Source organism: Trachypithecus francoisi, unplaced genomic scaffold (assembly GCF_009764315.1).
Source record: "Trachypithecus francoisi isolate TF-2019V2 unplaced genomic scaffold, Tfra_2.0 Lachesis_group5, whole genome shotgun sequence".
NCBI classification, from domain to species: domain Eukaryota; kingdom Metazoa; phylum Chordata; class Mammalia; order Primates; family Cercopithecidae; genus Trachypithecus; species Trachypithecus francoisi.
In genome coordinates this window covers 8,316,843-8,344,675 of record NW_022681470.1, presented here as the reverse complement: position 1 = coordinate 8,344,675, position 27,833 = coordinate 8,316,843, and the positions used below count along the sequence as shown (strand labels likewise).

Sequence of the window (27,833 nt, the reverse complement as noted above, 5' to 3'; positions counted from 1 at the left end):
TTACTTCTACTAATCTCAAACTCTAACAGTCGGAATCCCCCGATGGGCTTGTTAAAACACAAATTGCTGGCCCCACCCCCGAGTTTCTGACTCAGCTGGTCTGAGTTAGGATCAGAGCATTTGCATTTCTAACAACTTCCCACGTGTTGCCCATGATGCCGGTTGCAGTTCTAACAACTTCCCAGGTGTTGCCCATGATGCCGGTTGCAGTTCTAACAACTTCCAGGTGTTGCCCATGATGCCGGTTGCAGTTCTAACAACTTCCAGGTGTTGCCCATGATGCCGGTTGCAGTTCTAACAACTTCCCAGGTGTTGCCCATGATGCCGGTTGCAGTTCTAACAACTTCCCAGGTGTTGCCCATGATGCCGGTCTGGTCTGGGGACCACACTTTAAGAAGCACTGCCTCAGAGGGTAGACATGAGAAGCCTTGAGGATTTGGTTGCTCGAATAAAGGTAAGGGAGCGGGCAGAGACAAGGAGGATGTCCAGGTTTCTGGTCTGAGTACTAGGGTACAGGGTGATCCAATTCGCTCTGCATGTAAAATTCACAATGAGGAGCAGGTTGCGGGGATGATTCATTCAATTAAAATCCTACTGAATTTGAGGGCATCTCTTTAAATATATACAAAAAGGCAATTAGTTATTTGTATCTGAGGTCAGGAGAGAGAGCCTAGGAGGAGAGAGATTGATAAATCTTCAGTGTGTAGATGATACTCGAAGCCGTTATGCTCTGGAAAGTGCCTGTAGAGTGGAAAGCAAGAAGAGACTGACATATAGATAAATACTTACCCAATTGAGGGAAAAAAGATACGAGGAGAATGATAAAGAGAAAAAAAATATTTTTTTTTTAAAAAGGAAGAAGGAGTGTTAAGTGATATTCAGTGTTGCCAAGAGATCAAGATTAAGACTGAAAGCTATTGATAATACCCTTGTAGAGAGGAATTTGGAGCGCTGAGAGCACTGCCCACATTTCAGCAGGTTGAGGTTTGGAGACAGGGGTGTAGGGTGTGGTGGGAAGATGGGAGGTGAAGTCAGTGCACGTATATGATTAGCTCAAGAGCTTCTGTGCCCCCTCACTTGGGCTTTTTGCCCAGGTAGATGCATCGGAAGGTTAGTGAGGGTGGGAATTGAAGATACCAGCCTAAAGCGGTGGTTTAAAGAGTAGGCTACAAAGTCAGAAGACCAGAGGGGGTGAATGGCAGAAAGGAGGGCAGCCAAGATTCTCAAGGTCTGCAGGCTAAGGGGGTTCAGATAGGATGCCTACAGGTATTATTGGGTAGATAACTTGGTTTTAGTTGGTAAACTGCTGGAGGGTGTGGCCTGGTGAGTGGTCTGCTAGCTAAGATTGTGTGACGGTGAGTGCTTGCATTGGCGTACTCTTACTTTCTTTCTTCCTCTAGATGTGAATGATTTGCTAATCATGGTTCCCATTCCAGTATGTAACCAGTTTTCAGGTCATTGTCAGTTTTTTTGTATTGGTGCTTAAAAAAACAAAACAAAACAAAACTGTTTTCAGTATTTAAAAACACTTGAAGCTTTCTATGTACCAGGCTCTGTTTTAAGCACTTTACAATTATTAACTGTATTAATCTTTATTACAAGCCTGGTGAGATAGTTTTTATTTTCCTTTTGCAGAATGCACTGAAGCACAAGAAAATTATGTTCATTTTCTTCCTTGCTTTGAAGTTCCATTATCAGCACAAAACCTTCAATTGCTTTTTTGCATTTCTGGCTATCTCTGACCCTAACTTGCCACAACACAGATCCATGCAGGTTGAAACACAAAGCTGTTTTCTCCTTTGGGTATATAGTGTGTAAAATGACTGCCGGGGCCTGCTGTTTTCCTGGGAGTGACTTCTCTTTCTGTGCTTTGTATTTTAAATTCATGATATTTACAGGATTTTATATGTAGAACAGCTGATGTCCAGGTTAAATGCTGTGGATGCGGGGGGAGTCTCTTCCATTTAGCAGAAGTTTTCGATTTATGGCATTTCCTGATTCCCACTATCAAACATAGCCTATCCCAGGATATGGGAAGAATTTTCCTGTTTTAATTATTTCAAGCCAGATGTCTGCACAGTGTACACATTTGACTAATTTGCTGTTTTATGAGGGAATAATAAAAATATCAAAACTGAAGAAGACCTTAGCAAGTATTTAATATAGCCCAGTTCTCTTAAATTGGCAAGTGAGGACATTGGAGCTCAAAAGGTGAAGTGACTTTTCTGTCCAAAATAGATTTGACAGAGCCAGGATCTCAGTCTCCTGCTGTTCAGGGCAATTTGCTTTTTCCCCACGCCATACTGCCTTCTATTAGAAAAGGAAATTGTTTTTCATTTAAAACAGAGTCTAACTTTCCTCATATTATTGGTAGCTAATGGCCCTGTGCATTCGTTAAAGTAGCTGGGTAACAAGTATTTCTTTAATAAACGAATTACCTCACTTCTGGGTCAGGTCAATGTGTTATGAAGGTGTTATGTGTTATGAAGAATCCTGGACATTTTTAGATTTTACTTTTAAGAAAATACTAGGCATTCAAAGGGATACTTTTAAGAAAATACTAGGGGATTCAAAGATGGAAGACAGCCTAAGACAACAGTGGAGCTTAGCATGAGTAATCTGCGTGAGAAATCTGCGTGAAAAATAACACGACGGTGTTTTATTTATTATTTTTGAGATGGAGTCTCACTCTGTCATCCAGGCTGGAGTGCAAAGGCACGATCTCGGCTCACTGCAAACTCCTACCCCTGCAAACTCCACCCCAGGGTTCTAGTGATTCTCTTACCTCAGCCTTCTGAGTAGCTGGGATTACAGGTGCCTGCCACCACACACAGCTACTTTTTTTGTATTTTTAGTAGAGACGAGGTTTCACCATGTTGGCCAGGATGGTCTTGAACTCCTGACCTCAGGTAATCCACCCGCCGTGGCCTCCCGAAGTGCTGGGATTGCACGCGTGAGCCACGATGCCCAGCCATGTACTTTAAATACCATGGTGAAATGACAACTTTGAAAAGAAGAGTTTTAAGTGTCTCCTATGTTTGCATTTTGTGCAGTGAAATGAAGGGGACAGGATAGTTGCTGAGACTGGATTTCACTGTCTCCTCTTAGGACAGGAGAGAATGTGTCTATGTGGCACGTTGGGCAGGGTTCACATGGGGCTTCTGAGGAAAGTCCTCAGAAGTTGGGTGGTTGAGTTGGGACATTTGGCCTGGGGAACCAGATGCTCTAAGCCACAGTTTCTTTTTTTTTTTTTTTTTTGAGATGGAGTCTTACTCTGTCGCCCAGGCTGGAGTGCAGTGGCCGGATCTCAGCTCGCTGCAAGCTCCGCCTCCCGGGTTCACACCATTCTCAGCCTCCCGAGTAGCTGGGACTACAGGCGCCCGCCACCTCGCTTGGCTAGTTTTTTGTATTTTTTAGTAGAGACGGGGTTTCACCGTGTTAGCCAGGATGGTCTCGATCTCCTGACCTCGTGATCTGCCCGTCTCGGCCTCCCAAAGTGCTAGGATTACAGGCTTGAGCCACTGCGCCTGGCCCAAAGCCACAATTTCTAAGGCAATTTAGACTTAGTTCCCATGATGCTGTGTGTTGAAAAACTTGGCAACACTGATTCACTTGGAAGTAGCTACATGAGATGAGGACAGTTCACAGACTGATGGGATGTGCTTTGGGTGCAGATCAGAAATATATCAGAGTCTCCCTGTAGCTTTGAAGTTGCAAGAGGCCTGTGTTTAAGCCTGTAGGTAGGAGTACGGTGGCTTCACTGTCATCACTGTTTTCTGATATTGAGCTGCTCATGGTCCTAGTTAGGCTGTACTGAGGCTCCTACTGACCCAGGCAGGAGCCTGAAAAGAGGGTGTCTTTGAAAAAAACAAAGCTGCTAGTGCAAAGCCAAAATATAGCTGAGATTAAAGACTATAACCAACTGAGCTATTTTGAATCTGAAAGTTACCTCATGTTTTGGTAAATATTAATTGTATTTTGATTATATTTACTGAAGATGGATGGACAAGAGGACTTCTGAGCCATGGTCCCAGGGTCATGGGACAAGTGGAGAAAACTTTTTCTTATTTATTTATTTTTATTTTTATTTTTTTGGTGAGGGGGATAAAGGTCTTGATTGAACAACCTTATCTCACTCAGTAACAAAAGAGCAGGAGGCAACAATTCTCCCAGAAGTCCGTAGCCGTGTCCACCCTGGGCAGCAGGATGCATGGCCCACTGATACATCAGCTGCAGTTCAGAGCCCCTGGTGGTCACTTAAAGATCATAATTGGGGTTCTTCCGAAGGATAACAAAACCTTCCAGAACAGGGGTAACAGGAAGACATTCCTCAGTGGCCAATTCTGCCCGTTCCCCGTGGGTCAACAACACTGAGATTGTATGTGTCTGGATCCCTGTGATGGTCTTAGGCTTGCCAGCCTGGCCCACCACATCCACTGCCTGGTCCACACAGGCAGACACTGGCAATGGCCACAGGTCCTCATCAAACGTAACCAGCATTCGGGGCTGCATGGCAGCCACCAGCCCATATAACACATAGTGTGATTTGCCCAGAATAATGTTTCGAACATCCAGGAAAGAGACAAGCACAGTGAACAGTCCAGCCACGGCCACTGGACTCATAAGCTGCCAGTCACTGTGGTAGGGGCAGAGGGTAAGTGTACCCTTCCCTAAATGTGTCAGGCCTTGTGCCAAGCACATCATGAAGAGGTGGTGGGGTCCTTGGCATGATATTGAGCTAACTGGTGCAACATTACAACCAGACGGGCATTATTGGTACCACTGCCCACCATGCCCATGGCAAAAATGGAGTTATAGGAAATTTCTGGATCGGCATCATGAGAGAATTTGCTTAGGGTATCCAGAATGTCGAGTCGTGGATTTGAAACAGATGAGGGCCAGTGCTAAAGGTACATCTCTCCGGAGTGTAGGTTCCCCATATCTCAGCAAGTGGCCGGAGGTTCGTAGTGCCATCTCCGCAACAATCTCCCCCATAGCAATAAGAGCAGTCCCCAGAACAGCCACTCCCTGATGTGCTCCCATGTCTCTTTCCCAGAAAGAAAGCAGGAGTTTCCTTTTTGTCCTTGTCCTTCTTTATCTTCTTGTCTTTGTCTTCCTCCTCATTTTTGGAGTCAACATGTTCACTACAAATGTGGAGCAGCTGCTGCACCTTCAGTGCATTCCCAGAGCCTGCATATGCACACACATCCGCCAGTGTGTTGGCAAAACTGTGGAATGGCTCTGACGCGACCTCCAGTGCAGCCAGGATTGCCTCGATGGCCTCTCCCTTCCCCAGGTGATTGAGACCCAGTCCAAGAGGAAGCCAACGAGTGTAAGTGTCTTTGAGCTCAGCCTCTGACTTCTCCATGATGGTCTGAAGGATAGTGGAAGTTACATCTCCATTGCAGGACCCCACTGCCATCATTCCAGAGACTAGAGCTGTCACACCTGCCACCTCCATGCTGGACTTTGAATCTCCCATCACAGGCAGCAGCAGTGTTAGGACATCTTCACGATTTGAGCCAGCATAGGCCAAGCTTAGACCGAAGATGGAACTAAGTCTCATGGTGTTGCTTTGTGGAGAACAGAGTCTGAGAGCAGTCCCAGAGCAGGGCCACACTCATTCCGGACCCCAGAGTTCACTGTGCCACAGGCAAGAAGAGCTCCTGACTTAATGTAGTCCTCACAGGAGTACAGGTACCTGTCAGTCTGGGTGAAGCCACTATCCACATCCCACAGCAGAATCATCCCCAGAGATGCAGCCGCACTCAACATTCCGTGGTCCTTGTTCTTGTAAAGCCATTTGTTGCCATCATCTGTTAGCAGCTTGTCTTGACCAAAAGCTGCATTCACAAAGCCATTCACAAAAGAGGAGGCCAGGTTCATGTGGGCAGAGTCCATCTGAGAGCCACTACCCCCAAACCTGTTGTTCTCTAGGTGGGTTTTGCAGATGTCATCAGGCACCTTGGGCTCCGTGATGTCCGGCTCCTGAGCTAAGGCCAAGAAGTTGCTGTTGAGCAGTACACTGGACATGATCTCTGCCAGGTGCTCATACTCCTTGACATCTTCCCTCAGCTCCAGGAACACCCCATGCTGGCCTAGCATGAATGCCATCTGTTTCTGTACTACCACATCCTTGCAGGATGTGAAGATGTCTTCTACCATCTCCAGGTCATTGAACATCAAGGCCAATCTCAGGACTTCAGGGAAGCAGCTAAACTTCCAGAACACACCCAGGGCACAACACAGTAGGGCTGAGTTCTCAGACTCAGGCACGTAATTCACACAACTGGTGAGATAAAGGCAGACCTTTGTGTATGCGTTGTCACTGATGTCCTTCTCCACCATGTCTACCTGCTCAATTTCCATAAGCAGGTTGCAGGCCTCATGCTCTGCATTGTGGGCCATGTTGTAGGGGATGATTTCCTTCACCAGAGTGAGCAGTGGCTCCTGCTGGACCTTCTCTGCATCATCCAGCTCCTGCCACTCCTTAGCCACTTCTCCTGCCAGATGCCTGACATACTGGCTGATACTTGAGGCACTCACGCTCCCCACTCACGACCATGGCCAAAACAGAGATGATAGCAGCAGCAAAATGCTTATTCTCCCCAGGGGCCATGTTCTCAAAGATTTCCTTCAGTTTGCCATAGTGTGGATGCAGAAGTTGAGAGGCTTGGGCACCAAAGTCATAGAAGGTGTAGAAAAACAAATCTGCGTTCGCAATTCCTCTAGCACTGGTTGATACAGGGGTGTGTCCTTCTCCCCTAGTCGTTCCACGAGCATCTCCAGTTCATCTCGAAGCTGTTTATCCTCCTCACACAGCTCCTGTTCTTTGTCCTTGTCCCCAGCATTCTGCCACTCCTTGCCGCTTGACTTCTTGTCGGTGCCGCTGGGAGGCTGCCGCTGGGGGCTGCACTGGCATCTTGTCCCGGCCTCCCTCCTCCACCTCTGCCGCCACTGCCCTTTATGTTTTAATTTTCATGGGTACATGGTAGTGTGTGTGTGTGTATATGTATGTGTATACATATGTATGTGTGTGTATATATATGTATATGTATATATATATGTATGTGTATATATATGGGAAAAACTTTTTCTTTAGTATTGTATTTGAAATGCACCTAATGTTTTTACTACAATGAGGCAGTTTTTCGTTTTCTTTTTCTTTTCTTTTTTTTTTTGAGACAGGGTCTGGCTCTGTGACCCAGACTGGAGTATAGTGGTACAATTATATGACACTGCAGCTTCAGACTGTTGAGTAGTGAGGACCACAGGCATGTACCACCACACTCTGCTAATTTTTATATATTTTGTAGAGACAGGTTCTGGCTGTGTTGCACAGGCTGGTCTTGAACTCCTGGTCTCAAGTGATCCTCCTGCCTCAGCCTCCCAAAGTGCTGGAATCACAGGTGTGAGTGAGGGCGCTGGGACAATGAGGCAATTTTCATATTCAAAATAGATGGCAGCCGAAGCCAGGCCAAGGGTCGAGGCAGAAATCTTGCGTTATGAACCTTAGAATGCTACAACATTTGACATAATCCCCTGCAAACAGGGGTGCTCAGGAGACAGGTTTTGAGCTTCATGCATCAATTAGCTGGTCTTTGAGGGTGACGTCTGTTGGTTCATATAATCACTCTTCTTCCCGGGTGTCAATTGTGTAACTGAAAGATGGGATCTACATATGCCACGTTCAAAATGATTTTAAAAAAATAGTATGGCCGGGCACAGTGGCTCACACCTATAATCCCTGCACTTTGGGAGGCCAAGGGGGGCAGATCACAAAGTCAGGAGATTGAGACCATCCTGGCTAAAATGGTGAAACCCCGTGTCTACTAATAAAATAATACAAAAAATTAGCCGGGCTTGGTGGTACATGCCTGTAGTCCCAGCTACTCGGGAGGCTGAGGCAGGAGAATTGCTTGAACCCAGGAGGTGGAGGTTGCAGTGAGCTGAGATCACACCACTGCACTCCAGCCTGGGTGACAGAGCGAGACTCTGTCTCAAAAAAAAAAAAAAAATGTATGGCCAGACGCAGTGACTCACACTGTAATCCCAGCACTTTGGGAGATCAAGGTGGGCAGATCACTTGAGGTCAGGAGCTCAAGACCAGGCTAGCCAACATGGTGAAACCCCATCTCTACTAAAAATACAAAAAATTAGCCAGGTGTGGTGGCGTGCAACTCTAGTCCCAGCTACTCGAGAGGCTGAGAGGGGAGAATCCCTTGAACCCAGGAGGCGGATGTTGCAGTAAGCTGAGACTTTGTCTCAAAAAATAAAAATAAAACTAAATAGTCTATAGTGAAGAGTAGAGTGCCTAATTTACTATGTAGTAAGAAAACATTCACTTTCCTTATAGGCTGTTTTGAGTTTATTTAGGAACTTACCCCCATATGAGTGAATACCAATCTAGTATCATTTTTGTACCATTCACTTGACAGTTGTTATAGGGTCTGTTCTTTAAAATGGAATCTTGATAGAACGGGAATTTCAGACTCATTTTGGAGATAAGCTGTAAAGAACTAATGGAGGAGGATGTTCTCCTCAGGGTAAGATGGAAGACGGGGCAATTAGACCCCATGGTGAATGCAGATTAATGAATCGAAGTGGGTCTGTTTATTTTTTTCCAGTTTAGTTGGCCGGAGTGGAGGAACGAGTCATAGAAAATTGGGGCTTTTAATTTCTTGTTTCTTCATGCCATGACATTCAGTACTGACTGAGGGTCAAGCCCTGTGCTAAGTACTTAACATGATCACTTCAATTAATTGGTCTTAAATAACTCAGTTAATCTGACTTCCATTTTCTGATGTGAAAACTGAGACTTAGGGTAACTTGCCCAGAGTCGATTGTTTTGTAAGCGACAGAAGATGGAATTCCAACCCACAAAGGCTGACTCTACATCTTGTGCCGTTTCTCCACCCTCCATAGCCAATCTGTTGGCCTATTTTCTCTTTCTGTTGCCATCACTCTAGTCCAAGTCACCTTAGTGTAGAGCTTGGTCTCTAGCAGTAGTCCCCTAATTAGTCTCCGTGGGTCCACTCTGCTCCCTTTGGTTCCTTCTCCACAAAAGAGTTTTTTTTTTTTTTTTCTTTTTAAAAGACAGGATTTCTCCCTGTCACCCATGCTGGAGTGCAATGGAGCAATCATAGCTCACTGCAGCCTCAAACTCCTGGACTCAAGTAATCTTCCCACCTGGGCCCCCCAACGTGCTAGGAATACAGGTGTGAGCCATTGCACCTGACCCTGATTTTTAAAAACCTAGTCCAATCTTGTTACACTTGGAGATGCTTTACCCTAGGGTGATACTGTAGCTCTTATTTATGACCTACAGGGACCTCCTTTAGCTACCTCCTGGCTAGGCCGGCAGCTTCATCTTATGCTATTCTGTGTTACTGTGCTACCTGGGAATATTTATAAAATGCAAATTCTTGGACTCTGTTTCTGGAAAGTCTGATTGACTAGATCTGAGACTGGGCTCTGGGAATATGAATTTTTGATAAGCCAGATTTGGGAAAGTCTTGCTCTAGAAAGTGTGTTCTGTGAATATTAGTTGCTACTTTGCCATGGAAGCTGCTCTTGTCTTTTATTTCACTCACCTTTGAATTCTCAAGAGTTACAATACAGCTCTGCTCATGAGAGGTGCTGTGCCAGAGCTAAGCCTTAATAACAAAACATTTTCCCTGGATTGATCATTATGGCTTTGGTTAACTTCCTGTGTGTAACTGAGAAACTGCTCAGCCAAGAGAGATGGAGAGACACATGGAGAGACACACAGAGAGACAGAGTGAGAGAGACAGAGACAGAGACACAGAGAGAGAGAGAAAGAGAGAGGAAGAAAGAGAGAGAAAGAAAGAAAGGGAGAGAAAGAAAGAGAGAAAAAGAGAGAAGGAGAGAGAGAGAGACTGAGGCTGAGTTTGTCTCCAGTTGGGGTTAACAGAATTTTCGGTGGAATTAACAGCACTTTTCATTTCTTACAAGAACTTTCTCTATTTAACTTTTTCTCTATTTGAAAAAACTTGAGATGTAAAATGCAGATGTTCATGCCCAGATATGTTGCTGAATAAAAACTCTGTATATTGGCCGGGCACAATGGCTCGCGCCTGTAATCCCCAGCACTTTGGGAGGCGGAGGCGGGTGGATCACAAGGTCAGGAGATCGAGACCACCTGGCTAACACGGCGAAACCCCTAAAAATACAAAAACTTAGCTGGGCCTGATGGCAGGCACCTGTAGTCCCAGCTACTCGGGAGGCTGAGGCAGGAGAATGGCGTGAACCCGGGAGGCGGAGCTTGCAGTGAGCCAAGATCGTGCCCCTGCACTCCAGCCTGGGCGGTAGAGCGAGACTCCATCTCGAAAAAACAAAAAACAAAAAAATCTCTGTATATTAAATGTAATTTTATTCAATATATACTGTACCCATAAGCCTAAACCTCAGGGTTTTTCTTCCTTTTGCTTCTTCTTTTATATATTAACACGTTTTTTGAAATGTACTTTTGAAATACAAGGGGTTGTAAAACATTGAACTTACAGAATGTGAAGAATAAAATAACCATTTTTGTACTTATCAAAGTTTCAAACAACCCTACAAAAATTTGGAAAACTTTTGCAAGAATCTGGTCTGTAAGGTTTATATTCTAGATTAAGAAGTTATTATGTAATGCACATACAGATATAGATAAAATTACTTTTCACAGATTAATTTTTACAGATATTTTTGTCTACCTTTATCCCCAAGTATTTGATTTGTAAGTTATTTACTTGCACCTCATATGTGTGCATAAAATGAATAAGGTACTATTTATGTCACATTATTTCAGTTCTTTGTTTTTGGTTAATTCTAGCATTTGTACTGCATTAAATTATTGTATTGCAGTGTTGATTTTTATTTTCCCCATTTGCACTGAAGAGAATGTTAGGTTGACATTTCTTTTTGGCATGTCTCTAAGCTCAGCAAATATAGCAACCGAGCTGCTAAATTTCAGCCAAAAATAGAACTCCTCAGCCTCATTTTGGAAATTTCTTCTCATTCATGCACAGGGATTCTAGTGTCAAATTTTTAGCTCTGCCCTCTGCTGGTCATTTCAAATTATGCAGAAGAATTCTCAGGATAGTGTTCATTTCCAAATAGGAGTTAGAGGAAGGCGTCTTAACATTTCACCACTGCAAAATATATTCCAGGAAAATTAATTGTAATAGCTTTACATTTTAAAATTAAAAATTCTTTGAGGTAAATTTTTGAAATTAGAGAGGAGTGAAATCTTTATAGATTTTTTCAAGAAAATAGCATTTGTGTTTTTTTTTCCCCCAAGTACAGGTGAAAACAAATATGGTTATAGTAAAGGTAACAATAACATTAGAGAAAACAATCTGATATGTATAAATGCTAATGTTGATTAAGTACTTTTTGTCCTCTTCTGATATAGCACTTACTCCATTAAAGTCTCTTGATAGGTTAAAATAACACAACTTCCTTTTCAGATAAAATGGATTTTTAATTAAGTTGTATTTGCTAAAGGGTTATATGCTCCTTTAGCTAAATGATTAACCATTATTGAAATATGTTTTCACTTTTAAGGATGTGAACAAAAATTTTGTACAGAAGCTTATATCAAGATACAAAGATCATGGTTGCTTATAGATACGGCAATCCTTCTTCCAGCCATCAAGCAATCCTTCAGCCAGCCATCAGACATAGTCAACAAATAACTTGGGTGGAAACTGGGTAGTCTCTTCTGTGTACAGAAGGAAAATGATTATGGATGAAATAAGATATCAGTCCGTCCCATGCGCTCATTAATTATGAACAAGAAGCAATGCCTGTAAACACGAGGAAAGTTTTTACAGCATGAGACCAGGTAAAACAGGGAAGGCATATCTTGCTTACAAACTTGTTGGATCAAGGCTTTAATTAAGGTCAAACTGACATTTAATAATAATTTGAGACTAAAATCCAGCTAAAGAGTACTGAGCTAAGTGATGAAAATTGGTTTCGTTTCTCAACTCTTACCAACGGTGTGGCCTCACCAGTAACAGTCAGACTAAACCCTCTAATGACCCGTTTAATGCTAATAGTCACCATTTTCTGAGCTCTTACTTTGCTGAGGGTTTTACACATGTCATTTGATCTTTAACACCCCTTGGACGTTTTGTCAGGTGTGTTTTTTATAAAGAGACTGGTCATAATAATTAGCAGAGAAGCTATTCAGATCTAAGTATGTTAAACTCTGAAATGCCTGCTCCTAACTGCTGTGCCTATTATGCAGAAGTCCCTAAATCTATTTTGGAATAATCATGACAGGCCATGCATCCACATGTATTAGCATTTCGCAAGTATGTTCAAAGGCAAAGAGATTATGGGTTCTCACAGGAACCTTCCCTTTATCCATAGCTTCAGAAGATAAAAAATATGTAGTAGAACCTAAACCATCCTTCTATGGGACTATACATGGATATTATGCATAAATATCCCGGTTTCTAAGTCCCAATTGTTGTGTTGATTTCAGGACATAGTCTTTAGAAATGACTTGTTCAAATTCTCTACTTTATTCTCTTGAATTATATTTGGGACGAAGCACTGCACCTGAAGGCCGACCTTGTTTTTAAATGATGATAATAATAAGCGTAGCCATGATGGCTATATGGTCTACTAACGGGTGAGTCAATTCCCATTCTAAGCACCAACAAGGCACCCTAGTCTATAAGTAGCAGAGCATGTCACAGATCTTAATCTCAGTTCCAGCTTGCTTCCTGTGCAATACGTGGTTGGTGACAGATCTTAAGGCTGAGCCCTTATTTTAGCTTTTCTTTCTGTGAAAAGAGACCCAACAGGCAGCTTTAATATATGTGCTGCTTCTGCTTGGTATGTGTTTTCCCGGAGCGCATTGTTCAAACCTCACCTTCAGCTAACACCTTTGAGAAAATGTAAGCTCCGGTGTGGGCAAAGTCTGGATTCTGAGAGACAGGAGTCTTAGAAAATTGTGAATGCAGTTTCGTACAGTGTTTCTTTTTGCTTAAGAAAATCTTTATGATAGGCCTTTAGATGTTGCCCTGCTCAGCTTGAGCCTTGCTATCTAATTTTAAGACTGAATCACTGAAAAGTGTAAGTCTGCCTCTGAAGGAGCAGAACTGTCTGTGTAGCAATGCAGAGGAACCAGTGGACTTTTTCTTTATTTCATTTTTTTGAGATAGGGTCTTGCTCTGTTGTCCAGACTAGAGTACAGTGGTGCTATCATAGCTCACTGCAGCCACAAACTCCTGGGTTCAAGCGATCCTCCCACCTTCACCTCCCTAGTAGCTGGGACTACAGATGTGTACCACCTAGCTCATCTAATTTTTTTTTTGTTTTTTTAATAGAGATTTTGCCATGTTGCCCAGGCTGGTCTTGAACTCCTGGGCTCAAGCAATCCTTCTGCTTCAGCCTCCCAAAGTGCTGGGAATATAGGCGTGAACCACCATGCCTGGCCTCCAATGGACTTTTTAATGCATGTCACTGTTCTGAATTAATCCCTGCTATCAGCACTTTTCATATTCCCTTCTCTTATTCCTTCTTGAGGGTAGGTACCACCATGGGCTCTGACATTTACAGAATACACGTAAGTCTCCCCTCTGTCTCATCCTGTCCTGATCCTGTCTTCTCTAGGCCCAGTCTAAATCTTCGTGCTCTTCACTGGACCCTTTTGATACTCTGAGCTCGTTTAAAAAAAAAAAGAAAAGAGAAAAAAAAGCCTTACATTCCTTTCATTCCTTCCTTTAGCTCAAAATTGGTTTCCTTTTATAAGGCTACAGTTTTTGAAATTCACCCCACTCTAATTCTTTCCTTTGGATCTTCTACTGTCATAGAGCCAGGAGGAGGATGTGTGTGTGGGGGGGGGGGTGGGTTCCATATGCGTAACCTTTTGTTTCCGTTTCCAAATTTGTCCTGGCAATAGCGTCATGCGGTAGACTCATACATACCAGGCTCTCTTCTTATGCTTGTTCCCAGCATGGTGGCCCTGTTGCCTGTGCCTACTTCTGAGATGAGCTAGGATTAAGCAGAGACAACATCCCAAGAAACTCAAGTCATGCTAGAATACCAATCTGGGAGATTCTATTTCTGGAACCCTTGCTGCTCTACTAAGCAGATCCATGCAGAGAGAAGCCTGCCGCTGTCTTGGCATGTCTCAGCCTTTCAACCCTGTGGAGTGTCTACTTTGCAACTCACCACCTCCTTCTCCCTTACTCAGAGCCATCAGTGATTGTTGGAGACAGCCACAAAACAGTGGCAATAAAATCCACTAAACTTTCCAGAGGCCCAGTCTGAGTTGTTCACTCCGTAGCTCTGTGATTTTGGGCGAGTTACTTATTTGAGACTTAGTGTTTTCATCTGTGAGATGAGGAAAATTGAAGAGTTTTGGTGAGGATCAGATAAAATATCAGACACCTATGTAAGAGAACATTATAGAGTATGTGTGGTAGAGTCCCCAGCTGGGTCTGAGTCTTGGCTTTGCTGGGTGATTGCTGTGTGGCACTGGCTGGCTCACTTGTCCTCTGTCGGCTTGGTTCCTAGTTGTTAAGATGGAGGGTAAATGATATTTACAACGTGGGTTGTAAAGGGGCTAGGGCAATGCGCAGCATAGAATGGGGGCTGAGTGGATGCTAGAGCCATTTTATCATCATTTTTATTGTTATATTCATGGCAGGACTTTTTAAGGCAAAATTCATGTATCATCTCATTTAATCTCACTCGGTTCTCAAAAAGTACCCCTTGAGCTGGTTGTGTTTATGGTTTTTTTTTTTTTTTCTTTTGAGACAGTTTCACTTTGTCATTCAGGCAGGCGTGCAGTGGTACAATCATAGCAACCTTAACTTCCTGGGCTGAAGTGATCTCGCACCTGAGCCTCTCTAGTAGCTGGTACCACAGGTGCATGCCACCGTGCTTGGCTCATTTATTTATTTATTTATTTTTTGTAGAGATGAGGTCTCACTGTGTTGTCCAGGCTGGCCTTAAACTCCAGAGCTCAAGTGATCCTCTCACCTCGACTTCCCAAAATCTTAGGATTACAAGCGTTAGCCACTACTCTCAGCCTGTGTGATACTGTTTTATAGGCCAGGGACCAAATGTTCTCACAGTGAAATTTCTAGAAAAAGATGGAGTTATGATTTAAGCCCAGAAGTTGCCTCATTTAAATTCTATGAACTTTCTGTTAGATTATGATAAAGCTAACATGTAGTAAGGGATTCAAGAAGTGTTAATACCAGCCGGGTGTGGTGGCTTACACCTGTAATCCTAGCATTTGGGAGGCCGAGGCAGGCAGATCGCCTGAGGTCAGGGGTTCAAGACCAGCCTAGCCAACATGGCAAAACCCCATCTCTATAGAAAATAGATAAATCAGCCAGGTATGGTGGCGCATGCCTGTAATCCCAGCTACTTGGGAGGCAGGAGAATCTCTTGAACCCAGGAGGCAGACGTTGCAGTGAGCCAAGATCACTACACTGCACTCCAATCTGGGTGACAGAGTGAGACTCCATTAAAAAAAAAAAAAAAGAAGCATTAATACTCGCAAAGCCTACCCAGTTAAGAATAATACATGTCCATGTCTTAGGAGAACTTACATTCTCATTGGAGATAGGGAGCAGACAGACAATGCATCAAAGAGAATTCTCAGTTCAAACACAGTAAATGCTGGCACAGATAGTACAAAGTGCTCTGGGAACACAGATGAAGCAATAAACTCCACCTGCACAAGTGGAAGAAGGCCCCATTCTAGAAAGATGACATTTGAAGTGGCACATGAAGGTTAAGTAGGAGTTTTCCAGGTGGAAAAGGCAGGTTGTTCTTGGCAGAAAACCTGATTTCTGCCTCAGAGATATGGTTGGCTGTGAAAGATCCTGACACATTCAAGAAATGATGAGCAATTCCAGTGGCAGAAACCAAGGTGGGCTGTGAAGGATGGGCGGAGACAGGGACGGGTGACACCTGTTGCTAAGGGCATCTTCATAGGCACTTCAACAATCTCAATTCCATCTCAGAATCATTCGAGGTCTCAAATATTTGTATTGACTTATTTTTAAAAGTTAGTCAAGTGTAGTAGAGAGAAGAAGGAAAGAATAAAACAAGGAGTTTGGTCTGTAACTAATTGTGAACAATCAATTGAAATCAATTGAAATAACTCACTACCCTTGGACCAACCAGAGATCTCAGATTTGTAGTAGCAAGAAAGAAATACGCTAATCTTTTCCTTCCTTCCTTCCTTCCTTCCTTCCTCCCTCCCTCCCTCCCTCCCTCCCTCCCTGCCTTTCTCTCTTCCTCCTTTCCTTTCCTCTCCCCTCCCCTCCTCACCCCTCCCCTCCTCACCCCTCCCCTCCTCTCCCCTCCCTTCCCTTCTTATTCATCTCAATCACTTTGGGCTCTCAAATCTAGTTTAAAAAGATTTTGATGGGCCAGGCACAGTGGCTCATGTAATCCCAGCACTTTGGGAGGCCAAGGCAGGAGGATCACTTGAGGCCAGGAGTTCCCCTTCCCTTCCCCTTCCCCTTCCCCTTCCTCTTCCTCTTCCCCTTCCCCTTCCCTTCCCTTCTTTTCCCTTCCCTCCCCTTCCCTTTTCCACAGGGCCTTGTGCTGTCATTCAGGCTGGAATGCAGTGTTGTGATCATGGCTGACTGCAGCCTCAACCTTTCAGACTTAAGCAATCCCCCCATCTTGGCCTCCTGAGTAGCTAGGACTAGAGTTTCACACCACCACACTCTGCTAGTTTTTGTATTTTTTTGTAAAGACAGGATTTTGTCATGTTGCCCAGGCTAGTTTCGAACTCCTGAGCTCAAGCAATCCACCCACTTTTGCTGCCCAAAATGCTGGGGTTACAGGTGTGAGCAACCTCACCTGGCCACTAATCTTTGCTTTTGATGAAGATGATTTTCTGCTTAGTGGGGAGCTAGCTACAGGGATGTGGTAATCATGTAAGAGACTATACATCTTGTTTTAATTTTTATTTTTTTAACCACTCTCATTCTGTTGCCCAGGCTGGAGTGCAGTGGTGCGATCACAGCTCACTGTAGCTTCTAACTCCTGGCCTCAAGTGATTCTCCCACCTCCACCTCCATTTCTGGAGTAGCTGGGATTAGACATGCACTTTCATGCCTAGCTATTTTTAAATATTTTGTAGAGACAGGGTCTAGCTGTGTTGCCAGGTTGGTCTCAAACTCCTAGCCCCAAGTGATCCTCCTGCCTTGGCCTCCCAAAGTGCTGGGATTACATGAGCCACTGTGCCTGGCCTATCAAAATCTTTTTAAACTAGATTTGAGAGCCCAAAGTGATTGAGATGAATAAGAAGTACATTCTACAGACATATCTGAGATGGAAATAATTGATTTTGGTGACTTATTAGATTTCGAAGGGGTAAGCTTGTCTAGTTTGGAGATTAGATGGGCAATGCTTTATTGAGTAATGTTTTTTGATAATTCATACTCTCAATTTTTGATGAGCAATCCACAATTGGTTAGTATATAAAAGGACTTTTTAGCTATATCATTAAAAAAAATCTGACCATCTGGACTGGGACTTCAAAATTAAATACTTTTTTTTTTTTTAATAATGACTAAAACTCAGAATTTTTATAAATATATATCACTGAAAAGGGCCAGACGTGGTGGCTCCCTCCTGTAATCCTAGCACTTTAGGAGCCTGAGGCAGGAGAATCACTTGAGCCTAGGAGTTTGAAACCAGCTGAGGCAACATAGTCAGACTCTGTCTCTACTGGGGGAAAAAAAAAAAAGTCAGCCAGGCACAGTGGTGCACACCTATAGTCCCAGCTACTTGGAAGGCTGAGGCAGGAGGATCACTTGAGCCAGGAGTAGGAGGCTGAAGTGTTCTATGATTACACCACTGCACTCTAGCCTGAGCAACAGAGTAAGACCCTGTCTCACAACAACAACAGCAACAACAAAACAACAACAACAACAAGAAGTATGTCATTGAAAGGAGCCTCCTGCAGAGGGAAATGTTCAGCTGGGTTTGAGGCAGATAAAAAAAAAATCCATTTGTTTAAACTCCAAACCATTCACTACTTCCGAAAATTTATTTTAGGATACTTAAAATGTATTGATTGCCTTCTCTTAAGATGTCTCGGCAGAGGCATTTCCTTTTAATTCATCCATGTTGCTCTTGTTACATTTCCAAAGGAAGTGATAGAGAGGTAATGCAGAGTCAGGAAACTGGTTCCAGTAACACTGTGGGAGGTAGTGAGGGCAGGGTTTGGTCTCCGAAATAGAGACAACATGAACTTGTTTCACAGGGGGAATTTTTCCTCTCCAACAGCTGAATTAGAGCAGGCTAAGGTGGCGGGCTGAGATCCTGGTTGGCCCTGGGATGGTAAGAGAAAGCATCCACTCTTGTGATGGGACGGCCTTATGCAAAGTAGAAAAGGTTTGTCAGGACCTGTCTCCAGAAAGGATCAAGCAGAATGCATTGACCAAGAAGATGGAATTTGAACATCTACAGGTTAGTAGGAATCACTGAGAAAGTGGGATGTGTTAGATTAATAGATGCAATTCGTTAATTGCCTGAATTATACAGGAAAGACAAGAAGAAAGAAAAATAAGATCTAGAAACAAACGTGATTTACTTTGCTAATTGAGCAAGCTTTTGAAAGCTTTAGAAAGAGTGGGCAGAATAATAGAAGTATTCAATTTTAAATGGATTTAGTCTTAATTGTACTTGCTGATATCTAGAAAATGAAAGTTAGGAAAAAAACTTTATTTCTTAGCAATAAAAGGCATTTAACTATTGACTTTAAAAAGTCTACCTCACAGCTTACATTATTTAATATGACAAACTATTGTTTCCTCTACAGTGCTGTGTTAATAGCTAATACTTTATATAGCCACCTTCTGAAGCTGTGGAGAGGCTTATAACTTTAACATTTCACGTTGGCATTTAGTTGAACCTAGTTTATCTGGCATACAGTAGTTGCTCACAATTAATTACTCAAGAACTCAGCTTTGTGTATGTCTGTGGTAGTCAGAAATCTGTGGGAGTATGTGACTTCATTAAAACCGTGCTTTTCTAGTCATTGCTATTAGTTTAATGCTTTCCTTGAAACACCAGTCACTGAGAGAAATAATAGCTTCTGTTATGGCTATGCACAGCAGTACTGAAATATTTTGTTTTCACTTTTCAGAAGTATTAGAAAAATTGCCTCCATGTCTGGGTTATCTGAAGGTGAAACTAGTGAATGGTTATAATAACTTTTTTTTTTTTTAAATTTAGAAGGGAAATGAAGGAAGGGGAAAAAGGAAGGAATGAAGGGGGGGAAAGGAAGGAATGAAGGAAGGAAAGAAGCAATATTAACTATACTAACTGCAGTTGGTACTATTTGTGGAACACTTACTAGATATTTCAGGCTTTAAGATTTGCAAAAATTATCTCATAATATCCCCATTTCATAGAGGGAAAACTGAGGTTCAGGGAGTTTAACTATTCAAGATTAAGAATAGGAACCAGGATTTAAAATTAATTTTTTAAATTCTAAGAGCATCCCCTAATCACCACAAGATTCTACCTCTCTCATTTTTTCCTTGCAGCTGGATAATGGTAGAAGATGTGTCAAATATTTAATCCAGCCAGAGTGCCAAGTTAGATTCAGCTTGGATTTGAAAAGCAAAACAACAAAACCAAACAAACAAACAAAAAACCCATTTTTTTCAAGACCTCAGAGCATAAGCTCTGTGTACTACAGGAAAGCTTCTGTGCTTAGCTGGAGGTAGGAGAACCTTGCTGTCTTTTTCTGAATTTGCTATGACCTTGGGTAAGTCAACTGACCTACCTGGGTGATGTTCAGAGCATTATTGATGTTATATAATTTATTTTTATCAATGCCACAAGGTTGGCTACATATGTTTCCTCTCTAGTGTATGATTAGGAAAGAGTCATTTAGATTTCAATAATTTAATTTTCTTCAAGATCAACCAATAATTCAGACATCAAGTTGAAATGAACTTCTAAATATAGGTCAAATACTTTTATAAGAAGCACATAACTGCATCTCCCTCCCCCATGCCTGAATTTGATCCACTTACCAATAAGCTCTCCCAAGCTACTACTCAGTCTCTATTGTTAGTGTGTTACTGACAGTGTGTACCAGTCCTGCATTTTGTGTCGAACTGATTAATAATTTTGTTTCAAACCCCTAATGCATCCCTTATTTTGTCCACATTCTCATAAAGACTCTAGTTGATAAAAATGACAGACTGGGCCGGTGGCTGAGCGCAGTGGCTCACGCCTGTCAGCACTTTGGGAGGCCTAGGTGGGCGGATCATGAGGTCAGAGATCGAGACCATCTGGCAAACATGGTGAAACCCCGTCTCTACTAAAAATACAAAACATTAGCCCGGCGTGGTGGCGGGCGCCTGTAGTCCCAGCTACTGGGGAGGCTGAGGCAGGAGAATGGCGTGAATCCAGGAGGCGGAGCTTGCAGTGAGCCGAGATGGCACCACTGCACTCCAGCCTGGAAGACAGAGCGAGACTCTAACTCAAAAAAAAAAAAAAGACAGACTGAATATTGCTAATGTAATATTTCAATTCAGATGTAACATCTCTTAAAGATTGAATTAATATGATTGTATTTGTTATTCTTTGGTAGTTTAATGATTACTCTTCTACATAATATTTATATATAGTCTTTTATCTGGAACCAATGAGATTTGAGAAACATTATAAAACTGCTATAAATTTCATAAAAACTGTTTCCCCTCCAACCTGACTGCTTTGTTTTGTTTCCCTTAATTCTGGCATTTTCCATCATTTGCATTATCTAGTTGATGATAGAATAGTCTCATGACACCATAAAGAGACTAACAAGAAATTTTAATTGGCTTGCTTGTCCAACTACTACAAAATTATAAAGACTGCCTTTTTATGTGTGTGTTTTTTTTAATCCACCATATAAAACTTATCTTTATGTCTGTCTTCTCTCTGATACGCTGGGGTTTAAAGTGAGCTGCTTTCGCCTCATTAGAAATAAAAGGTATCATGTTAATGTCTTCCAGATGACTTTAGTAATTTGAGAGAGATTCTCCATTTTTCTAGGCTTGACACTCTATTTTTTTCCCTGCTCTTCTAACTTCTGTGGCTTCTGTATTTGACGGTAATAGCCCCACTCCCAACAAACCTGAGCTGTCACATTTCTCCCTTTTGGTTATGGATTTCAAAATGGGGTTCCTCACCCTTCTAAGAGTCAGGTATTACTTTGTTCTGACTTTGTGAGAAGCGGAAGGCTAGTGAAATGAACTAATAGATCTTCAAAGTGAATTACAAGCTCAGAAGAGTGTGGGGCGAACCTATTCTATTTAACCTAACCTATTTGTGGGAAGACAGTCGTGACTGCCATTTATTACTTTTAATTCTAATTACAAATAATGCATGCTCACTGAGAGGGTTTGAAAATTTATTTTAAAAAGCCCAAGTCATGGTGGTATGAATGTTTTTGCTCTCTCTTGAGTGCTTAGATTTTCAAGCCCTCTTGGAGCATAGGAATTATTTGCATACATGGATGGATATATATATATATATGCACACACACACCCCTCTATGTGTGTATCTATCTCTCTCTCTCTCTCTCTATCTATCTATCTATAGATACACACACACATTCTTTTGTTCTTGTCTTCAGTGTGTTCCTTACCTTAGAATTTTTTTTGTTATTAATAAAATAAGATTGTTAACAACACCTCTGGTCTTAGGTAGTTTCATTGGTGAATTCTACCAAACATTTAAAGAAGAAATAAAACCAGTCTTAGACAGTATAAACTCTTGCAGAAAGCAGAGCAGGAGTGAACATTGCCCAACTTATTTTATGAAGCCAAAATTTCCCTGATATTAGAACCAGATACAATCATTAGAAAACTATAGCTACTATCCCTGATAAATATAAATATTTCTTAATGAAACATCTGCACATTTAGTTCAGCAATGTATATAAAGGAATGCAAGGCTGGTTTAACATTTGAAAACCAAATGACGTATCAAAACCAGGTTAGGTTGATTCCAGGAAAGTAAGGTCAGCTTAACGTTTAAAAGCCATATAATTTTCATTATATACATTGTATGTATATAATAGATATTATATATAATGTATACAACATGTATATATACATTATATAATGTGTACAATATGTATATATTATATAATATGTATATATACATCATGTAATGTATATAATGTGTGTATATATAATGATTCTCATTAGAGATTATCAGAAAAGCATTTGATAAAATGTCTCACCATTCATGACATAAACTCTTAGGAAACTTAGAAAACTTGCTTACTCTGATAAATGACGATTATAAGAAACCTACCACAAATATCATTAGATGGGAAAATATTGAAGGTTTGTTCTTTTAAGTTTGGGAATGAGAAAACAACGCCACTATTACCACTCTGTCTTCTACTGAACAATTATTCCTGTATGGTCTAGAAGATAAATAAGAAATTGGAGAAGAAATAAAACTGCTGTTATTTATGATGATGTGATCATATATGTAAAAATTTCAAATACATTAATTAGAAATATAATTTACATAATTACTGAATATAAAATCAATGTGTAAAACCAATGCCATTTCTCTATCAGCAAACAAAAATGTTAAAGATACTTAAAAAATACTACGTTTAAGACAGTACTAAAAACATTAATCTCAGAAGACACTGAGCAGAAATGTGCATGGCCTGTATGCAGAAGCCTATTAAACTTCAGTGAGAGAAATCAGAAATGACAAATACATGAACAGAGTTACCATGTTTATCGTTCTGAAGTCTGTTATTTTACTTCTCTCCAAACTAATAGATTAGATGCAATTCTAATCAATATCTCAAGGGTGTGGGTGAATGTGTGCGTGTGTGCTTTAGTGGGATGTGACAAACTGCCCCTAAATTTTATGGTGGAAGGGCCTAGAGGTGATCTTTAAAAAAATCAAAGTGGAAAGAGTTACTATTCCAGGTATCACGACTTATTATAATGCAAGAGTAATGAAGCATTCTAGTATTTGTGCAAGGACACACAAACACACAGTGGAGTAGAGAACCACCTAACAGACTCTCATGTGTATAGACAGTTAATGAATGACAAAAGTGGCACTGAAAAGCAGCTTAATACAGCCTTTTAAATAAATGGGATGGGGTCAACTGGGTAACCATATGAAAAAGATAATGAAACTTGCTCTCCATCTCACAAACACAAAACTCCTTCCTAGGATGATTATAAATGTTAATGTGAAAGATAAAATAACAAAGTTTCTGGAAGATAATATAGGAGGAATCTTGTTGCCTGTGGAGTAGGCAAAAACTTCTTAAATAGGACAATATCTTGGCTATAGAGGAAAAGACTGATAATTTGGAGTATATTGAAAGTAAATGGGCTGGGTGTGGTGGCTCACGCATGTAATCCCAGCGCTTTGGGGTGCTGAGGTGGGAGGATCTCCTGAGCTCAGAAGGTTGAGGCTGCAGTGAGCTGTGATCATACCACAGCACTCAAGACTGGGCGACAGAGCAAGACCTTGTTTCAAAAAAAAAAAAAAAAAAAAAATCATCAAAAGAAATTATGAAGAAAGAAAAAGCGACTGGGCGCGATGGCTCACGCCTGTAATCCCAGAACTTTGGGAGGCAGAGGTGGGTGGATCACAAAGTCAGGAGTTTGAGACCAGCCTGACAAATATGGTGAAACCCTGTCTCTACTAAAAATACGAAAATTAGCTGGGCACGGTGGCAGGTGCCTGTAATCCCAGCTACTCAGGAGGCTGAGGCAGGAGAATGGCGTGAACCCGGGAGGCGGAGCTTGCAGCGAGCCCAGATCCTGCCACTGCACTCCAGCCTGGGTGACGGAGCAAGACTCTATCTCAAAAAAAGAAAGCAAAAGCTAGTTATGGAACGAATCACATTTTCTGTTTTATATGTTGATTTTGGTAAATTGCATTTTTTTCTTAAAAATTATGTTTTATCTAATATTTTAAAATTTTAGTGTAAAGTTATTCTAGTATCTTTACCACTTTAAAGCCTGTAGGATCAATATTATGTTTCCTTTTTCATTTCTGACATTAGTTATTTGTATCTCTACTTGATTATACTTGGCAAAGTTTTTAATTTTATTAGCTTTTTCGGAAGTCTTCTTTGGAGGCTATTTATTAACACTTAAATCTGTTTCCTTCTTTCTCCCGTCTTTGGACTAAATTGCTGGATCTTTTTCTCTCCTAAATTCTTTAGATGGATATTTAACATACTGACCTTTGTAGCCTTTTATCTTTTTAATATGTGCATTTAAAACTAAAGATTTCTCTCTAAACATGATTAACTGTATCTCTAAAGTTAAGGCAAATATTTATATATGACTCATTTAAAAATATTTAAAGATTTTGACTATGTTGTCTTTTTTGAATAATATGTGATTTAGAATTTTATTGCTTGATGTCCAAACATGGAGACTTTATCTTCTTTTATTATTTCTAATTTAATTGCATTATATTAAGAACACATACTCTTCATTTCAGTATGTTGCCATTTATTGAGATTTACCATAGCCCAAGATATGATCAGCTTTCATCAGTGTGCTGTGTATGCTTGAAAAGAGTATCTTAGGTTAAATGTTCTGCTTAAGTCCATTAGGCAAATTGCTGATTATGTTGTTCAAATCTTCCATATCCTTACTTTTTTCTTTTCATTGTAGCAGCTATTGAGAAAGTTATTGCTACTATGTCTGTGGACATGTTTTTTTTTTCCTTATAGCTCTGCCAATTTTTGCTATGTGTGCTTTGAAGCCATGTTATTTGAAGCACACATATTTAGAATTATTTATTTTCCTTAGGAATTACATTTTTCTCAATAGAATACTTCCACTTTGTTTCTTATGATGCTTTTTGCTGTGAAATATTATCTGTTATTAATATAGCTATACTTGCCTTCTTTAGTTTAAAATGTACATGTTATATCTTTTTACTTTCTAGTAATCTTAATCATTTTTATACCTTTTTATTTGTATCTTCAATAAAGAGCATAGGTTTGGAACTCATTTTTTATCTTGTCTGACAGTCTTGCTTTTTACTGAAGTATAACTAAGCCCGTTTACATTTAATACAATTGTTTAAATGATTGGATTTAAAGTACTATTTTATTGTACATTTTCTATTTGTCTTATCTGTTCTATAGTCCTTTTCCTTTTGTGTCTTTTGGATTTATCAGTTACACTTTACTATTTAATTGTTCTCTCTGGTAGTTTGAAAACTGTAATTTTACCAACTATCTTTTATTAGTATTATTATTTTATTATCGATACAAGGTCTCACTCTGTCACCCATGGTGGAGTGCAGTGGCATAATCATAGCTTACTGCAGCCTTGAACTCCTGGGCTCAAGCCATCCTCCCACCTCAGCCTCCTAAGTAGCTAGGACTACACTACAGGGGTGCATCACCACGCCAAGATAATGTTTATGTTTATTTTTAAATTTCTTTTTTTTTTTTTTTTTTGAGACGGAGTCTCGCTCTGTTGCCCCGGCTGGAGTGCAGTGGCCGGATCTCAGCTCACTGCAAGCTCTGCCTCCCGGGTTTACGCCATTCTCCTGCCTCAGCCTCCCGAGTAGCTGGGACTACAGGCGCCCCCCACCTCGCCCGGCTAGTTTTTTGTATTTTTTAGTAGAGACGGGGTTTCACCATGTTAGCCAGGATGGTCTCGATCTCCTGACCTCGTGATCCGCCCGTCTCGCCCTCCCAAAGTGCTGGGATTACAGGCCTGAGCCACCGCGCCCAGCCTATTTTTAAATTTCTACATTTTTTTGTAAAGGTGAGATTTTACTGTCTTTCCCAGGCTGGTCTTGAACTCTTGGGCTCAAGCAGTCCCTTTGGTCTTGACCTCCCAAAGTGCTGAGATTACAGGCCTGAGCCACTACACCTAGGCTTATCTTTTAAAATCGCATACATTTTTGCCTTTTTTGTTTTTGTTTTTTGGTACCTTCATCTATTTCCTGACAAATTAAGCAACCTTAAGACCTGTTTCCAGACAAATTGAGCAACCTTGAGATTCCCTAACTTAATAAATTTTGCTTCCAAGTTACACATTGTTATTTTATTTTAATTATCTTTCTATATTATCTCCACAAGACATTAATACTGTTTCTGTTTGGTATTTATTTAATCTTTTTTCTTTGCTCTTTCTTTCTGCATCTTCAGGAATCTGTTTGGGATTATTTTCTTTCAGCCCAAAGAGCATCTTTTTGTATTTCCTTTGGTGCAAGCCTGCTAGGTGACAAATTCTTTAGTGTTTTTTTGTCTTAAAATAGATTTCTTTCATTTTCTTCTTGAAAAGTATTTTTACAAGGTGTAGAATTCTAGTAGGCAGTTTAAAAAAGATCATTCCACTATCTTCTAGCTTTCAATGACGCTAGCTTCTTAACAAAAATAATCTATCTATTGATTCTTTGAAGGTAATCTATTTGTGGCTGCTTTTAAGATGTTATTTTTAGCTCTTTTATAGCAGTTTTACTGTATTCACCCATTTATAGGATTTATAGGGCTTTGAAATCAGTAGTAGTTTGATACTTTCTTTCATTCTACATTTTCAGGAATGATCTCTCTATAGATAATGCTTCTATGTTATTCTCTTTATGGTTTTTTTTTTTTCTGGGACTCCAATTATACATAGGTTAGAGTTCTTCACTGTATCTTTTATCCTCTTATTTTCTCTGCAATATTTCCCATCTTTTTTACTCTGTTTCTTCATTTGGAATTGTTTATTTTTATCCCTCTTTGAATGCACTCATTTTTTATTCAGCTGCTTCTAATCTACCATTAAGTAGATCTGTTGAGGTTTTAATTTTGGTTATTTATCAGTTCTAGAATTGCTCATTTTTAAAAATTATTTCTAGTTATCTGTTGGCATACTTTCTTTTTAAAAATTAAATCAGAGTCTCATTTTGTTTCCCAGTCTGAAGTGCAGTGGTGCGATCATAGCTCACTGCAGCCTCAACCTCCTGGGCTCAAGTGATCCTCTAGACTCAGCCTCCCAAGTAGCTGGGACTACAGGTGTGGACCACCACACCTGGCTAGTTTTTAAATTTTTTGTAGAGATGAGGTCTCTCTATGTTATCTAGCCTGGTCTCAAACTGCTGGACTCAAGCAATCCTCCCAACTCGACCTCCCAAAAGTGCTGGCATGACTAACTTTTTGTTTTTTGGTGCTTTCACCTATTTCCTGAGAAATTAAGCAACCTTAAGACCTGTTTACAGGCAAATTAAGCAACCTTGAGATTCCCTAACTTAATAAGTTTCACGTGGTGGCGTGGCGTGGCGTGGTGACGCACCCCTGTAGTGTAGTCCTAGCTACTTAGGAGGCTGAGGCAGGAGAATCAATCCAACTCGGAAGGCAGAGTTTGCAGTGAGCTGAGATTATGCCACTCTACTTGAGCCTGGGTGGCAGAGCAGGACTCCATCTCAAAAAAAAATAGGTTTTTAAATTATTTTGATATTACATTTCTCTGTAGAAAGTTTGTGCCATTTGTATCTCGCTGGTAGTAATGTTAGTGCTTCTTTTAAACACAGCTAAGAAAACACTCCTTTGTCATTTGTATTTTATTCTGGGGTGGGGGTGGACAGAATTTTGCTGTGACACCATCTATTTAAAAGCCAACCATAGATGCTTTGGGCAGTCAGATTTATGGGTTCCATGTAGAGCTGTTTTAATGGCTATGTTATAGTGTTGTGTGAAGATTGTGGCAGAAATAGAAATTACAAGTGTGAAGATGATGCAATTATTTTAAAGGTCTGTATTATTTATAAAAGCACGTGCACTATGATTACATCTACATAAAACATTCAAAGAAAAT

At 40.9% G+C, this 27,833-nt stretch overlaps 1 protein-coding gene and 1 pseudogene across 3 annotated transcripts in view; one reads left to right on the top strand and one right to left on the bottom strand.

Annotated features, from left to right (window-relative positions):
• FMN2 (formin 2) overlaps positions 1 to 27,833 on the top strand; it is a 403,023-nt gene that overhangs the window by 48,339 nt on the left and 326,851 nt on the right. The window lies entirely within an intron of this gene.
• On the bottom strand, positions 4,101 to 6,888 carry LOC117074602 (annotated as a pseudogene). Its single transcript, XR_004433634.1, has one exon. The product of XR_004433634.1 is annotated as a 26S proteasome non-ATPase regulatory subunit 2-like (transcript).